Below are 16,258 nucleotides of genomic sequence, written 5' to 3' on the forward strand. Positions count from 1 at the left end.
TCCAAGTTTGCCCAACTGGGCAGAGGGATCCTCCTCCCATCATCACTGGTGAGTCCTCATGGTGTGCACCGGGTGAATGGTGGAGGGTACCAAAAAGGCCGGGGGGCCTGGTTGGCCCCCCGGTTACACATCAGTAGGCTTGATACTTGCTCTAACATCACCTGTTGGTGCTGGCTGAGCTTCCTTATTTAGGCTGAGCTCCTCTCTATTTAGGTGCTGCTTTCTCATCATTTATGATGAGCTTAAGTACTTGGTTGAATTGGAAGCTTCTGGGTGAGTAGTATTGTGTTGTCGTAGAACTGTTTGGCTTGGAGAAGTCCTCTAAGATCATTCAGTCCAGCCACTACCCCAACACCACCATGGCCATTAAACCATATCCTAAAGTGCCGCAACATGTTTCTGAATGCTGTGAATCACTGAATCATTTTGGTTGAAAAATGATTGAACCCATGAATCATTTTAGTTGGAAAGCCCTTTAAGATCATCCAGCCCAACAGTTCTCTAGCTACTAAGACTGAGACTCATCCATGGCACTCAGGACCCCATCTCTGCCTCTTTGAAATCTCTCCAGTGATGGCGATTCAACCACCTCCCTGAACAGCCTGTGCCAGGCTTGGAGAACCCTTTCAGTCAACACATTTCTTCTCATATCCAGCATAAACCTACCCCAGGGCAACTTGACGTCATTTCCTCTCTTAATCACTTGGTACTACTGAAGAGACCAACCTTCACCTCACTCCAACCTCCTTTCACGGAGTTGTAGAGAGCAATGATATCTCCCCCCAGTCTCCTCTTTTCCACACTAAACATCTCTAGGTCTCTCAGATGTTCCTTCCCAGGCCTGTTTTCCAGATCCTTCCCCAGTTTTGTTGCCCTTCTCTAGACCTCCTCCAGCCCCTCAATGTCCTTCTTTCAGTGAGAGGCCCAAAACTGAATCTGGTACAAAAGGTGTAGCTGCACCAGTGCCAAGTCCAGGGGGCAATCTCTTCCCTGCTCCTGATTGTCACAATATTGTTGACCCAGGCCAGGAAGTTGGTGACCCTCCTGACTAAGAATTTCTTTCTAATCTGTAGTCTAAATCTCTTCTACCTCAAATCAATTGCCTCTCTTCCTATTACTGCAAACACTTGTAAAAATTACTGCCCCAGTTCTGCTATAGCCCTGTTTAGGTACTGGAAGGCCATTAGGAGGTCTTAATAGAGCCCTCTTCAGGCTGAACAACTGCCCCAGTCTCCCCATAACAGAGGTGTTCCAGCTCTCTGATCATCTTTGTGGCCTCCTCTGGACCAGTTCAAGCATTTCCATGTCCTTCTTGTGTTGGATATATCAGAACTGGATGCAGTGTTTAGAGTGGGGTCTCATATGAGTAGTCCAGAGGGGAAGAATCAGTTCCATCATCCTGCTGGTCATGCTTCATCATCTTAATACTCTAGTTTTGCCTGACTCTTCCTAATGGAAATAACCCAATTTATTTAAGGTTTAGAAACCTTTCTGGTTCCTAAGTATGAGTTGCAACCATCTGTGTCTGTTGGGGAATATCTTTTTAATTTTTAGGTTCTTATTTCATATTTCCCCTGATATTTACAGAACAGTCAGTGACAGTTTATGTCTGATCAGCTTTTATACGAAGATTCTAAGGCAGACATTTACAATAAAAAGAGGTTTTTTGACTGAGCCAGCAGTAAACTTTCTATTTTATGCCTGGTTTAAAAAGAGTGTGAGTTTTTCCTGCTCTGGAAATGTGATATTTGATTTCATAAAGTTGAAGGAAATGTGACTCAATGAATTCAGGAGATGCTGTGGTTAATCTAAGGAGTCTGGTTTGCTTGATTCAAAGTTTCACAGCTGATCTATCTTGGTTCTCTAGAAGAAAAAAAATGACAGTTCTATACTAAGAACATCTCTTGTTCAATCACCACTAACTTAGGAGTATAACATTTGGAGAGAAATAACCTGCTGCAACGGTACTGGAGAAGGGCCTGGGTGTGCTACTGGACAGCAGGATGACCATGAGCCAGCAATGTGCCTTTGCGGCCAAGAAGGCCAATATAAACCTCATCTGTATCAAGAAGAGTGTGGTCAGCAGGTTGAGAGAGGTTCTTCCTCCTGCACTCTCATGGTGAGGCCACACTTGGATTATTTGCTCCAGTTCTGGGCTCCACAGTTCAAGAAAGACAGGCGCTTGCTTCAGAGAGTACAGCAGAGGTCTACAAAGATGCCGAGGGAACTAGAACATGTTTCTGATGAGGAAAGACTCAGGAATTTTTTGTTGTTGTTGTTGTTGTTTTTGTTGGGTTGTTTTTTTTTTTAACCTGGAGAAGATTGAGGGGAAATCTCATCAGTGCTGATCAGTATCTCCAGGGTGGCTGTTAGGAGGATGGGGTCATTGTTTTTTTCAGTGATGCCCAGTTCTAGGACAAGTGGTAATGGGTACAAACTTGACCATTGGAAGTCCCATCTAACCATGAGGAGCAACTTAACTTTCAGAGTTGTAAAGCATTGAAAAAATCTGCCCAGAAAGGTAGTGGAGTCTCCATGTCTTGGGAGATGCCAAATGTACCTGCATGTATTCCTGTGCAACCCATCCTAGGTGGTCATGTTCAGATAATATCCAGGGGTCTCTTCCAAGCTCTACCATTCTGTGATTAGGCCATGCATTATTGGGGGGGGGGGGGGGGGGGGGGAAGGAGGAAAACAGTATGTTGTAGCCTATGAACATTAAAGGTCCAAAGCTTCTCCTTTGACAGCTTGAAAGTCATTAGCCATTGTAGAGAGAGGTGGTTGCAAATTTGCTCCTGATGTTGAGAGCAGGAACACCTGACAGTAATCACATCACTGTCAGCAATTTCTCCTGACGTTATTTAGGGCATAGTAGCTCAGGTGAAACTGACTTGGCTTTGGCATAATTTAATCATCTGCATTTTGAGAGTGAATGGACTGAATTAAAAATACAGGTCCAGATTTTCTAGTCTGAGGTAATTTTTTCTTCATGTTGAGGCTCAAGACAGTGTTGTAGTGGCTAAGATATAAATTGACTAAATTTATTAATGTTTAGAATGACCTAGAAATAATAATTTAAAAAACATCTAGGAATCTGTCTCCAAGAAAGCTTTATCATTGTGAGTGTTATGAAAGGGGAAAAAAAAATGCATGTTAAAAGGAATTGAACAACATTGCAAAAAGCTTAAAAAAATTGGTAAGTTATGACCATTGAGGCTACAGCTGACCTTAAACTTGCAGGTTCCTTTTGTCTTCAAAGGTCTTCTGTTCTGCTTCCTCATATGCAGTATTCCTTCCACTCCTGATTTTACTCCAGTTATCCTGTTAGCTTCACACTCTATGTATGTGTAGAAATCCATGAAGAGTTTCTTGTGTTCCTATCTGGACAAAATTTGGCATGGCATTTATCATGGGTGTGTACTAGCTTGGTGAGGTTGATAAGAGTTGGTTTCTGTTTCCTTTATGAAGCCAAACTGTAGTCTGATTTTGCTGATAATTGTGTTCCATATGCTTCCAAGATCTGGGACTAATAACTCCTAGTTACTCAACACAGTGTGCTAATGTGATCTTAAAGATGAAAGCAAAGGCAGTTTTGCTTAAGATAAGGTCTAATTACTGACACCCAGATAAAGTCTAATGGTTGACACCCAGTTAATGTCTAATTATTGACACTCTTTCTGGATGCCCTCTCTCTGTGATTGTTTCTGGGCTCCTATCATAGAGTCATATAATTCTTTTGGTTGGAAAAGACCTGTAAGATCATTGAGCTCAACTGTCAACATAAGGACATCATGGCTGTTAATCTATGTCCTGAAGTGCTATTTCCACACACTCCTTCAGGGATGGTGACTCCACCACCTCCCTGGGAAACCTGTTCCAGTGCCTGACCACCCATGCAGGAAAGATTTTTTTTTTCCCTAATATCTCAATGCACTGAGCACTGGGGAGGCCACAGCATGAGGACTGTGTTCAGTGCTGGCTCTTTCACGCCAAGAAGGACATTAAGGGCAAAGAGTCTGCAGAAGGGTCTGGAGAACAAGTGCAGGGAGGAGCATCTCAGGGAAATGAAGTTGTTTAATTGAGAGTAAAGGAGGCTGAGGGGAGACCTTATTGCTCTCAACAGTTCCCTGAAAGGAGATCAGAGCCTGATGGGGGACAGTCTGTTCTCCTTAGTAGCAAGTGATAGATGTGGTCTCACCAGTGCTAAGTACACAGAGAAAATAATTTCCCTGCTCTTTCTGGCCACACTGTTACTGATCCTGGCTAGAATACTGTTAGCCTTCTTGGCCACCTAAGCACATGCCAGGCTCATCCTTATCTGACTCTGGGTGACAAATAATGTATTGAAGGCTGTCCTAAGCTCCAACTGTATTGCAGAACAACTAAAACGTGACCCGTCTCCTTCGAACATCTTTATGAAACACTGAGGTAGAACTAATTTGTAAAAACTAATCTGTAAAAACTGTGTGATGTTAGCTGCTTGTCATGTGGGTTGTAAAGACACCAGACATTTGTGCTTGATTACAAGAGGTAGAGGTGCAGAAATTATAGGTGATACAAATTATACGGCAAAAAAATATTTCAAATTAAGTCATTATCATTGAAAAGTGCCTTGCAGCCCTTAGTCAGAATTTTGGGTTTAAAGGCACTGACAGTGAATCACTTCACACAAAAAAGCTTCTGTACAATAAGTCAGAAAAAAAAAAGTAGAATGAACATCTCCAGACCAAGGGTTCATTTAACATTTATCCCATTTTTTTTGTAATTAAAGCTACTTTGTTTTTCTTTTATTTTTATTGTTGCTAGTTTATTTTTTTTCAGTAATAATTATTATTTTTAAATTAATTTAGGGTAACTAAGCTGGTAAAGGGTCTGGAGAACAGGTCTGGTAGGTACAAGTAGGAACAGGTAACTGAGACAACTGAGGTTGTTGAGTCTTGTGAAGAGGAGGCTGAAAGAAGACCTCTTTGATTTCTAGAACTCCCTGATAGGAGGCTGAAGTGAGGTGAGGGTTGGTCTCTTCTCCCTAGTATCAGGTGATAGAAAGAGAGGAAACACCTTGAAATTGTGTCAGCAGAGGTTTATGTTGGATCTTAAGAAAAATTTCTTCCCAGAAAGAATGCTCAGGCTTTGTAATGGGCTGCCCAGGGAGGTGGTAGAATCGCTGTCCCTGGAGGTGTTCAAGAAATGTGTGGACATGGCAATTTGGAACATGGTTTAAGTGCCATGGTGCTGTTGGACTCAGTGATCTTAGAAGTCTTTACCAACCAAAGAAATTCTATGATTCTATGCATTGTCTCTACAGAGAAGAAGAAATTTACCTTTTACATTTTTTTTCCTCTTTAGAATTAGTGTGGCTTTTTAGATGCTGCTGCCAGTAAATCATACTTTATCCTCACTATTTCTTCATTGCATTTGTAAAAGCTTGTAAGGTTTTAGAACTGGTGCTGGAGAAGGTAAAGGTTTATCTGGAATTAATTTACATAGAAGATGGGAGAATGGAGTTATTCCAGATGTGGGGAGAGATTCCAAAGGATTAGTCAGCCTCAGTACTGTGCTAGAGGAGAATATGTTCTCCGGTGTCACTCTTCTGTCTAATCAGCTCCAATTCTGACACATCTTGGAGTGTGCTTGAGAGGCAGGAATCGTTCTCTAAGTAGCACAGATGCAGAGTCTACAGAAATAGTAACCTACCAAAGGAACAGAAGGTGATTATCCACTGGAGAAAATGTAAAAAAGCCCAAAATAGTGGACATTTTGCTTGTTAGCCAAAAAGATTTACCAAGAATCTTCATAAAACCAAGTAAATCTTGTAAAATACCATTATTCTTATGATTCTTGTTCTTATGATGAGGATGATGATTACGAGGATTAATTATTATTATGTTGCTAGGTCAACAGTTGGATGTGATTATTTTGGAGTTTTTTTCCAAAGCAAAACAGTTCTATGAATCTGTGTTCTGATTGTTGTAATTATTGTACTTGAAAGTAAGTGTAAGAAAAATTATTTTCTAGAGAAAAGAGTTTTTCCAAAAAAGGAAAATTGAATTTCACAGATTCACAGATTGCATTGAGTTGGAAGGGACTCTAAAAGGTCATTTTGCCCAACTCCCTGCATTGAGCAAGGACACCTCCAACTAGATAAGGAGAAGATATTGTTTGGAGAAAGTATTGGAGGAGAAAATATTTATGTCAATTCAGAATTAGATCCTTTGAAATTAAAAAAAAAAAAAAAAAGAAGATGCAAAATATTAACTTTTATGTCCTAATTTTTTGTACATTGTTGGTAGTTTACAGAGAAAAAAATACCAGTGTGCCATTTTACTGAGCAAACAATGATCAGTGCTGTTATCCAGATTGTGCTGTGTTCACCAAAACCCGGAATTAAACTTTATAGCCAGTGAAGGCTTTTTTGTAAGAAAAAAAGTCTAAACCCTGTTTTTCATTCCAAACTGAGGCAGGAGATTTAGATCAAAAAACACTGGAAAGAAAACAAACCACAAAGTAGTTAAAACCATAATTTTGCCCAGAGAGGTGGTGGTATCACCATCCCTGTAAATATTAAAAAAATGAGTAGATCTGGTACTTTGGGACGTGTTGTAGTGGCCATGGAAATGTTGGGTAGCAGCTTAGAAAAGACCTCTGAGATTACCAAGTCTAACTTTTATAATTCTATTATTGTGTTACAGTATGGTCGATATGGCTCTGGAGAAGAATATTCTCCTCTATACTCTGGTATTGTGTGACCCACACCAGCAGTACTGCATCCAGTAGTCTTACAGGAGAACTGAGGAGCAACTTTTTACAAGGGTTTGTAGTGATGGGCTGAGGGACAATGGTTTTGAGCTGGAAGAAGCGAGATTTGGACTGGACATTAGGAAGGAATTCTTGATAGTGAGGGTAGTGAGACACTGAAACTGGTTACACAGGGAGGTTGTGGATGCCTACTCTCTGGAGCTGTTCAAAGCCAGGTTGTATGGGGCCTTAAGCCACTTGGTCTAGTGAAAGGGGTCCTTTGCCATGCCAGAAGACTTGAAACAAGATGATCTTGAAGTTCCCTTCCAACTCAAACCATTCCATGATTCTACAAGTATGAGTTTTAGCACCTTAAATTAGGTATTCAGATTGTATGTGCTAAACCTGAGCTTTTGCTCAGTTTATTCTGAACTATACTCAGGCTATTGCCTGAGAGAATATCTTAATGAAAGTGACATCACTATCAATCAAAATTAATCATCAAGTTTTAAGTTAATTGCCATTTCATGAGAAAAGTGTTATAATTTAACAAATAATTCCATACAAACTTCCATATTAGATATTTGCACACTCAGTTGCTGTAAGCAGTACACTTTTTGGGGTGTGCTGACATTGCCAAGGCTTCTTGGCATTAAAAAATGGAATTTATACCTCTGTGTGGTTTATGATCTAACACTTAATAATGGCATGTGACCACAATTCATTCAGCCAGTTTTTTCTTGTCAATAAAAACTGATTAGATAGAAAGTACTTGGATTGCTCTCCCTGCTTACACAGCAGTATGGCAGGAGAATGCAAGCTCTTGGCTGAGCTGAGTTATCTTAGCATAAATATAGCACAAATCAAAAGATATTGGAATTGATGGTGCTTTCCAGAGGGTTTTGGAATATCTTGGTCCTTCAAATCAAATTTTGGCACTGGTGAGGCCACATATCGAATGCTGAAATTAGTTTTGGGCTCCTTACCATGAGAATAATATTGAGGTTCTGGAATGTGTCCAGAGAAGGGCAATGAAACTGGTGAAGGGTCTGGAGCCAGAAATGTGCCATGAGTGTCAACAGCATCATAGGATGCATCAACAGAAGCATGGCGAGCAGGCCAAGGGAGGTTCTCCTGCTCCTCTACTCTGCCCTGGTGAGGCCTCATCTGGAATATTGCATCCAGTTCTAGGCTCCCTAGTTCAAGGACAAGGAACTGGTAAAGAGGGTACAGCAAAAGGCTGCAAAGATTGTGAAGGGAGTGGAACATCACTCTCACTGTGAAAGGCTGAGACACTTCAGATTTTTAACCTGAAGATGACAAGACCAAAGTTGGATATTATCGATGCTTATCATTAGTTTGAGGGTGAGTGTCAGGAGGATGGGACCAAAACTTAAATATAGAAAGTTCCATCTAAACATGAGGAGAGTGGCAGAGCCTGGGAGCTGGCTGTCCAGAGAGATTGTGTGGTCTTCATCTGTTAAGTCATTCAAAACATGCCTGAATGTTGTCCTATGCAACTTGTTCTAGGTGAACCTGCTGTGGCAGGGAGGTTGGACTAGATATCTCCCTAGATCCAGAAGCTCCATTTCACCTCTGATTTGGCTGTTTTAGAATTGCTGTTTGGATTTCCTTGGTTGACTTTGAACTTGGCTTATTACCTGACATTCACTTGGCTATTCTTTGTATTTGTGGTGTTACCACCCTGCTCTGCTTACCTAGCTACAGTGCAGTGGGACTCCTCCCTCTTGGTGCAGTTGTTGCCTCACCTCTGTCATCTTCACCCTGAGCTCCTGGCTCACTTTCCTGCAGGGATCACCCCACCTTTTGCTCTTCTTGGATATTAAGCATCTTTTAAGACATCAGATTGAAAAGTTTCCTTCACAGTTGACTTCAGAGCCACTCTGCAATACCTTCTGGGCAGAGTTGGATAGCGTGATGTTATTTAACCTTAATTACTATGCATTTCCTAATGGGATTTGGCAAGCACTAGAGGAGTGGGAGAGATTGCAGTGTTTCATCCTGAAGCCCTGAATCAGCAGAAGAATAAATCGCAATAGCTGAATAGCCAAAATTAGAGTGATGTGCCTTCAACCTGTCACTTTGTCCCTATTGATCCTACAGAGGATACTTACCATATTTATCCCCTTTGCATTATTATTCTCTGCATTAAGCAGGGGAAGATGTAGCTTCATCATTAGTATTTAGATCATCAACAGAGAACCATAACCAACGGTGACAATATTAGCATGAGCAACAACAACAAAAAACCTAATAACCATAATTTCCACTGTTTCTTCCACTGATTTCCATTATGATTATGTGCTACTGGAAAATTCTTCAGGGAAGTGGAGGAGTCCACCCCTTATGCACTAGAGACATATTGGAGTGAAAGTGTTCAAAAAATTAGTAGAAGTGGTAATTTGGGACATGATCTAATGGTCATGGAGGTGGAAGGTTGATTGCTGATTATAGAGATCTTTTCCAACTTTAAGTGATCCTGTCATTCCCTGATTTTGAAATTCAACCTGCAATTTGCAGAATTCATGTCACTGGAACAAGAGAATACTGAGTCTTCCTCTGCTGCTGAATCATACAGTATTTCATTTGGAAAAATCTTCAAGATCATCAAATCCAACTAGTATTAGGAAGAAATTCTTTACAGTGAGCATGGTAAGACACTAGAACACACTATTCAGGGAAGTTGTGGATGCCCCCTCCCTGCAAGTCTTCAATGCCAGGATAGACAGGGCCTTGAGTAACCTGATCTTTCATGGTCAGGACATCTCTTGCTAGACCATCTTGCTTAAGGCCCCAGCCATTCCATCTTTCTAGGCCTGCAGCCTTCACAACTTCTGGGCAATTTGCACTACTATCCCGTGGAAAAAAAAATCTCTTCATGTGTCACCTAATTCAAACTTCTTCCAGTCTGAAGCTGTTACCTCTCATCTTGTCACTACATGCCTTTGTCAAAAGTCCCTCTGCAGCCCCCCTGGGAGACGCCTTCAAAGGCTGCTATAAGGCATCCCTGGAGCCTTATCTTCTCCAGGCTGAAGAAGCCCAACTCTCTGAGGCTGTTTTTGTATCTGAGGTGCTCCAGCTGTCTGATCATTTTCACAGCCTCTTCGGGACTTGCGCTAACAGTTCCCTGTCCTCCTCGTATAAACATTCAAGCCAACTTATTCAACCAGCATGATTTAATTGATCTGAAACAAAACATGGCTGAGTTTTCCATGGAAAATTTATTCTGAATGGAGAACTTGGTATGCAAATCAATGAAAATCTCTGCTATAGTTAGGATTGGGTCAATACACATGCTTCAGAGATCTTGTGTTGCTGCACTGAGAAGAGACAGTGAGACTAGAAGAAATATTTTGATGTCTCATACTTGTAACAATTTGGTAAATACTTATTTAAATTTCTTCTAGAGTTGTGGTTTATCCTTTAATATTTCCAATGAAGATCATGAAAAAAAAAATATTAGTTCTACAGTGCCTTGTTGCATCCTGTGTGTAGACCTGTTTGCTATTTTTTCAGTTGCATTTCAGTATTTCTCTATTCACAGATGTCCCATTGCAACTCTGGGAAACAATATACATAATAATTTCTTCACTAAACCGCAGAAGAAATCAATGTTGCCATAAAACATGTGTGAAGAAAGGAAATAGAACCAAGCACGAAAAGAATGCTAGGAGAAAGCCTGTAAAATTCCAGCCGGTAGAAAGAAATACCCGAGTGATGTTCTTACTCAAAAACAACAACAGAAAAGTTAATTTCTGGGGGAAAATTAACAACTACTCTTAAAATCATAAAATCATGAGGGCTGGAAAAGACTTTTAAGATGATCAAGTTAACTGTCAACCCAACAACACCATGGTCATTAAACCATATCCTGAAGTGCCATGTCTACATGGTTTTAAACATCTCCAGGCATGGTGACTCCACCACCTCCCTGGGCAGCCTGTTCCTATGCCTGACCACTCTTGCAGTAGTGACTTTTTTTCCTAATATGCAGCCTAAACTTCACCTTGTGCAAACTGAGATATTTCTTCTCATTCTATCACTTGATATTAGAGAGGAGAAACTGACGTGCATCTCACTCCAACCTCTTCAGGGAGTTGTAGAGAGCAATGGGATTTGCCCTCAGCCTTCCTTTCTCCAGACTTAATCCAATAAAACATACTTTTCAGTGCATGTTCTCCATGCTTTTTCCATTACATATTTTAAATGTTTGTATTTTTAAATACACCTTCTCCACTTAAGGACTAGCTTTGAGTACTTCAGTAAATTCATAGTATTTCTCAGCACTGTTTCATCTTTTCTGTCCACCCCCTTCCATAAGGATGTTTCCTGACCTTGGGAATTTGAAAACACACATTTTTAACAACAGAGACTCACACTAGCTGAGGTTAACAATTAACTATGCCCCCTAAACCCTTATCAGATACTCTCTTGTTCATTTGTTCCAGACCCATCCTACCCAGGAAACACATGTTATGTGCTTGCTCGTTTTGGAGTTAAGTGTTCCTATTTTATTCTCAGATGTTGGAGAATAGGTTAGCAGACTCAAGGTCTATTGCTGCCAAGGCTTTACTTTCAAATTACAATGGCTTGAAAAGAGAGTGACTTGGAAATAACAAGCAATGTATCAGCTTGCTGCTGCAAATACATTAAAATTCAATTGCTCATTTTGGGGCTTTTTTTTTTTTCCCCTCTCTCTTTTCTTTTTTTAAGATCATCCTTTATGGGTGATAAAGAGAGATGGAGCTAATGGTAGAGGTGTTGAACCCCAATAAACTGTTGCAAGTAAAGTATGTTTGATGGGGACATGAGCAAGCTAGTCTAGTAGTAGACATCCATGCCATGTCAGGGAGGTTGGAACTAGATGATTTTAAGCTCTCTTTGAACAAAAACTGTTGCACGATTCTATGACCCCAAAAGAAGGAACATATGTATATTCAAATAAAAAAAAAGGCAGCTATGATGTTTTTCTTTTCTCCAATGAAAACCTTGAGCAAGCTGGCCTAGTAGGAGGTAGAATTACAAAATCATAGGCAAATCTATTAATTTTATCTGCTGTATTTCCCTCTAACTACACAGTTTTGACCACTGGATCCTAAAACCATAGAATGTTTTTGTTTGGAAGAGAAGTCTAAGAACATCAAGTCCAACAATTAAACCCACCACACCCAGGAAACTGTGTCCCCAAAGTGCTATGTTCACACATTTTTTTAACATGTCTGGGGATGATGACTCCACCACCTTCCTGAGCAGCCTGTTCCAACACCTGGAATATTCCTGCCCATTTTAGGGGAATTTGAACCTAGATGATTTTTATGGTCCTTCCCAAGCAATTTTATGATTCTAGCATACTGGAAAAACAACTAGAGATGCATGAATAGCTGTAGGATAGCAGATATAACAAGTTGGGTTTGTGTTGTTGTTTTTTGTTTATTTTTTTTATCTGAACCTATTTCTGTATCAGCAAGAAGGTAAGAGTTGCATTATTAATTATTGTACTAAGTCTTTGTAGCACCTAAGAAATAGGCTCATGTATTTTGTGAGATCTGAGTTTAAGTGGAGAGTAGTGAGACACTGCAAGGGGTTGCCCAGGGATGTTGTGGATGCCACCTTCCTGGAGGTGTTGAAAGACAGGTTGGACAGAGCATTGAGCAACCTTGTATAGTGGAGCATGTTCTTGCCCATGAAGGGGAATTCAGAACTAGATGATCTTGAAGGTCCCTTCACACCCAAACCATTTCATGATTCTATTATATGTTTCTATGAATCTTGAATTAGGTTTTCACTTAAAAAAAAAAATAAAAGAGCATAGAATTGTTTCGTTTGAGAAAGACTTCTAAGGTCATTGAGTGCAATCATCAGCCCACTGTCATGATGGTCATTAAATTATAGCACAAAGTAAGATGTCCAAACAGTTCTTGAACACTTCCAGGGATGGTGACCCCATCACCTCCTGTGCATCCTGTTCCAATGCCTGACCACTCTTTCAGGAAAGAAATTTTTCCTGATTTTTTTTTTACAAGGAAGTTCTGCTCAAAATTTCTTTCCCATTACATCTCCCCAGACTTTTCCCTTTGTTTGTGCTGAACTGGAAAAAGAAAGATCTTTTTTCTACCACTTATGGAGGAGAATTTTCTGCCAGACCTTAAATGTAAATATTTGTGCCTTGAAAGTAACAGACATAAAGCTGATAGAGTGCTAAAGAATTTTGTTGGCCAGATGGCTTAGTGGCAGCCATAGAAGCAATCATAAAGGAGAGCAACACTGAATTCTGGACTTTGCAATATGGGTCTGCTCTTGATGAGATAGATACTTCTTTATCTTTAGAGGACATTGACCAGAAAGTGTTCTTGCTAATGCCAGCTGGCTTTCTGAAGTGCATGCTGCCTCATCCAAGCAGGTCTGCAGGCATAAAAGTGTTGTTTGTCTGTCATGTTCTTCTGTTTGGAAAAAGCCAAACATCCTAGTATAAGTTGAGAAAAGAACAGATGCCTAAAGCCAGACAAGAGAACATTGACCTACAAAATTTGAAGGTTTGACCTTCCTCTTCTTTCTTATTCACATGATGTAAATGAAGAAAAAGTAGTGACACTAATCCTGAAATTTGCAAAGTTCAAAGTAAAACTCTTTGTAGGACTTGAGATTCGATCTAAAGCCTCAAAACAGTGCATTCATGAGGCATGTTCAGAATGTTCTTAGAATAAAAAAAAAAGTAAATGATTATGACAGGGATGACTATGCAGTGACAAACTAAAATGTTGAGTTTAGTGTTCTGTAATTTGAACTTGTCCTTCATCACCTACATAACACAATTGTATCATAAATCCTTTGTTGTTCCTTGTGTTTATCTGAGAAGTGAAATCAAAACTAACCATTTCCTAAGCCTGGAGTATTTATCATTCTACTACTTAATTTTCAGAATGCCTTAAAGAGCCTAGAGGAACATAAGCTTTAGCAAATGCATGCTTCTGATAACAAAAAATCATGCATCTTCTTTACAAGCAATAAAAACAATGCAAAGAAATATCCATAAATGTTTGCCATAGCTCAGCTTTGCTAAAAATATCTTGGAAGGAACTGGAGAAAACTACCTGAATCTTTTAAAAGGGACTCACTGAACCATTCTGCAGTTCTCATCACTGACATGCATGCTACTCTCATCAATTGAAGAAAGAGTTTTTCCATTTTTAATATATGGCTGCATACTAATCTAACACCTGAACTTCTGCACTTCAACTTTGTTAAATTGGTGGTGAAATGTTACTGGAGTAGTGATGCTTTTAATTGAGGAGGTGTCATTTTTTATGATAACTAGTTACAAAATACTTCTATTTTGACTATTAATACCTGTTAGAGTGAGTCCAGAGTACATCACAAAGATGACCAGGGTGCTGGAGCACCTCTGCTATGAAGACAAGCTGAAACAGTTGGACTTGCTCTACCTGGAGAAGAGAAGGCTGTAGTGAGACCTTGTAGCAGCCTTCCAGTACTTGAAGTAGGCTTCAGAAGAGCTGGAGAGGGACTTTTGACAAAGGCATGGAGTGATGAGGGGTAATGACATTCAAGTGGAAGAAGCTAGACTAGGATGAGATGTGAGGAATAAATTATTTCCCATGATGGTGGCGAGGCACTGGAACAGGTAGCCCAGAGAACATGTGAAAACTGCAGTCCTGGAAGTGTTGGAAGCCAGGTTGGATGTGAGCTTGAGCAAGCTGGTCTGGCAGGAGGTGTGCCTGCTTGTGACCGGGGTGTTGGAACTAGATTATCTTGCAGGACTCTTCCAGCCCAAACTCTTCTATGATTCTAAAACAAACCATTCTATGATTCTGTGATACATGGATGAAGATCCTCAGAAGCTTCTTTGAATCTAGAACATTGCAACTATAATGTGTTGAAAGGAAAAAGATGATAATACTTTAGTTATGAGTCACTAAAATGGTAGCCATGCCTTCATAATCCTCCTTCTAAAGCCATTTCTGCAAAGCTACCCTTAGATGCAGGATGAAACTAGAAATACTGTCTACACACATTTTTCATAGGATGTGTAATGATTATCCTGTAGTAATCCAAGTGTGTTAAAATATGATGTGGTAGAGACAATTAACACAATTAGGTAATACTCCTATTTATACACATATTACTTGAGGTTCTGGCACGGCATTCTATTTCATATATATATATAAATTTCTATGTATAAAGAGAAATCCTTTAGAAGGAAAGAAGAGCTCACAAGAGTTATAAATTATCATATTCTATACAGCACTTCAGGTGAATCCACATGAATGTTTCAGCTCACAGAAGGAATGAGCTTCAGAAATTGATCTCTATTTGCTAATGCAGACATAGGCATGTATGAAAAAAAAACCAAAACACTTTCTCTGTTTTGTTTCCCTGCACAAAGAGAAATTTTGTCTGCAAAGGGATCTTGGCCAGAACTGCACTGAAATCTCAGATCCAGATAGCTGCAGCATATATGAACCTTTCAGAACATCAGGCTTTAGTATTAACGAAGCATTCATGCACAAGAAGCAACATCATCTTCTAAGTAATGAAAAATATTCCTGCTACTAAGATTAGAGGAAAATCCTTTGCAAATATTGCTAACAGACCGCAGTGCTCTGCATAGAACTCATTAGATAAACGGGGTGTGGGGGAATAACCATCAATAAAGATTTGAATTATTAATACATCCATTGCCACGAAGTGGGACCCTTTGGGTCTTAAGTTTCACCTTTTGATTTACTTTCTCTGCCATCATTGTTAAAAAGTTTAATAATTAATATTACTAAGAAGAATTTCTTTTTTAGTAGCTGCTCACAAGAAAATACTTTGGCCTTGTATGAACAAGGAAAGCTAAAGCATCAAAACTTAGTAGAATTCAGCAGTAGCTCTTGAAAGAAAAAGGACCAAATATTAAATGCACATACATTCATCAACCAGGCACTTGAAGTCTTATAGAGGAGATATGCAAATAGAATCATATGATGGTTTGGGTTAGAAGGGACCTTCAAGATCATCTAGTTCCAACTTCCCTGTCATGGGCAGGGACACCTCCCACTAGATCAGCTTGTTCAAGAAGAAAGGCTGAGGGAGATGGGATTTTTTAGCCTAGAGCAGAGGAAGCTTAGAAGTGACCTCAGTTCTGTCTACAACTACCTGAAGGATGCTGCAGCCAGGTGGGGGTTGGTCTCTTCTGCCAGGCAACCAGCAACAGAACAAGGGGACACAGTCTCAAGTTGTGCTGGGGAAAGTATAGGCTGGATGTCAGGAGGAAGTTCTTCCCAGAGAGAGTGATTGCCATTGGAATGGGCTGCACAGGGAGGTGGTGCACTGCTTGCACTGAAGTTGTGTTTAATCTACATTAAAAAAATAGGATTTTTTTTTCTGAGAAAAAGTAGAAAGAAATAGGATTAAAATATTTTTTAATGTAATAATTGTTCTTTGGCAGACAAAGTCTTATAGCAGAAAAACAAGAGAGAACTTCAGGCTCATAAATGCTTGA

At 39.9% G+C, this 16,258-nt stretch overlaps 1 protein-coding gene and 1 long non-coding RNA gene across 7 annotated transcripts in view; both read left to right on the top strand.

Moving 5' to 3' along the window:
* Positions 1-16,258, top strand: part of PCDH7 (protocadherin 7) — a 249,151-nt gene that overhangs the window by 92,003 nt on the left and 140,890 nt on the right. The window lies entirely within an intron of this gene.
* LOC135178298 (uncharacterized) lies at positions 17-9,304 on the top strand. 2 transcript variants are annotated; one of them, XR_010303458.1, is made up of 3 exons: positions 17-48; positions 214-273; positions 9,277-9,304. It is a non-coding gene; the product is annotated as an uncharacterized LOC135178298 (long non-coding RNA). The 2 variants fall into 2 exon arrangements; XR_010303459.1 differs by lacking the exon at positions 9,277-9,304 and adding an exon at positions 572-1,139.

This window comes from Pogoniulus pusillus, chromosome 9 (assembly GCF_015220805.1).
Source record: "Pogoniulus pusillus isolate bPogPus1 chromosome 9, bPogPus1.pri, whole genome shotgun sequence".
NCBI classification, from domain to species: domain Eukaryota; kingdom Metazoa; phylum Chordata; class Aves; order Piciformes; family Lybiidae; genus Pogoniulus; species Pogoniulus pusillus.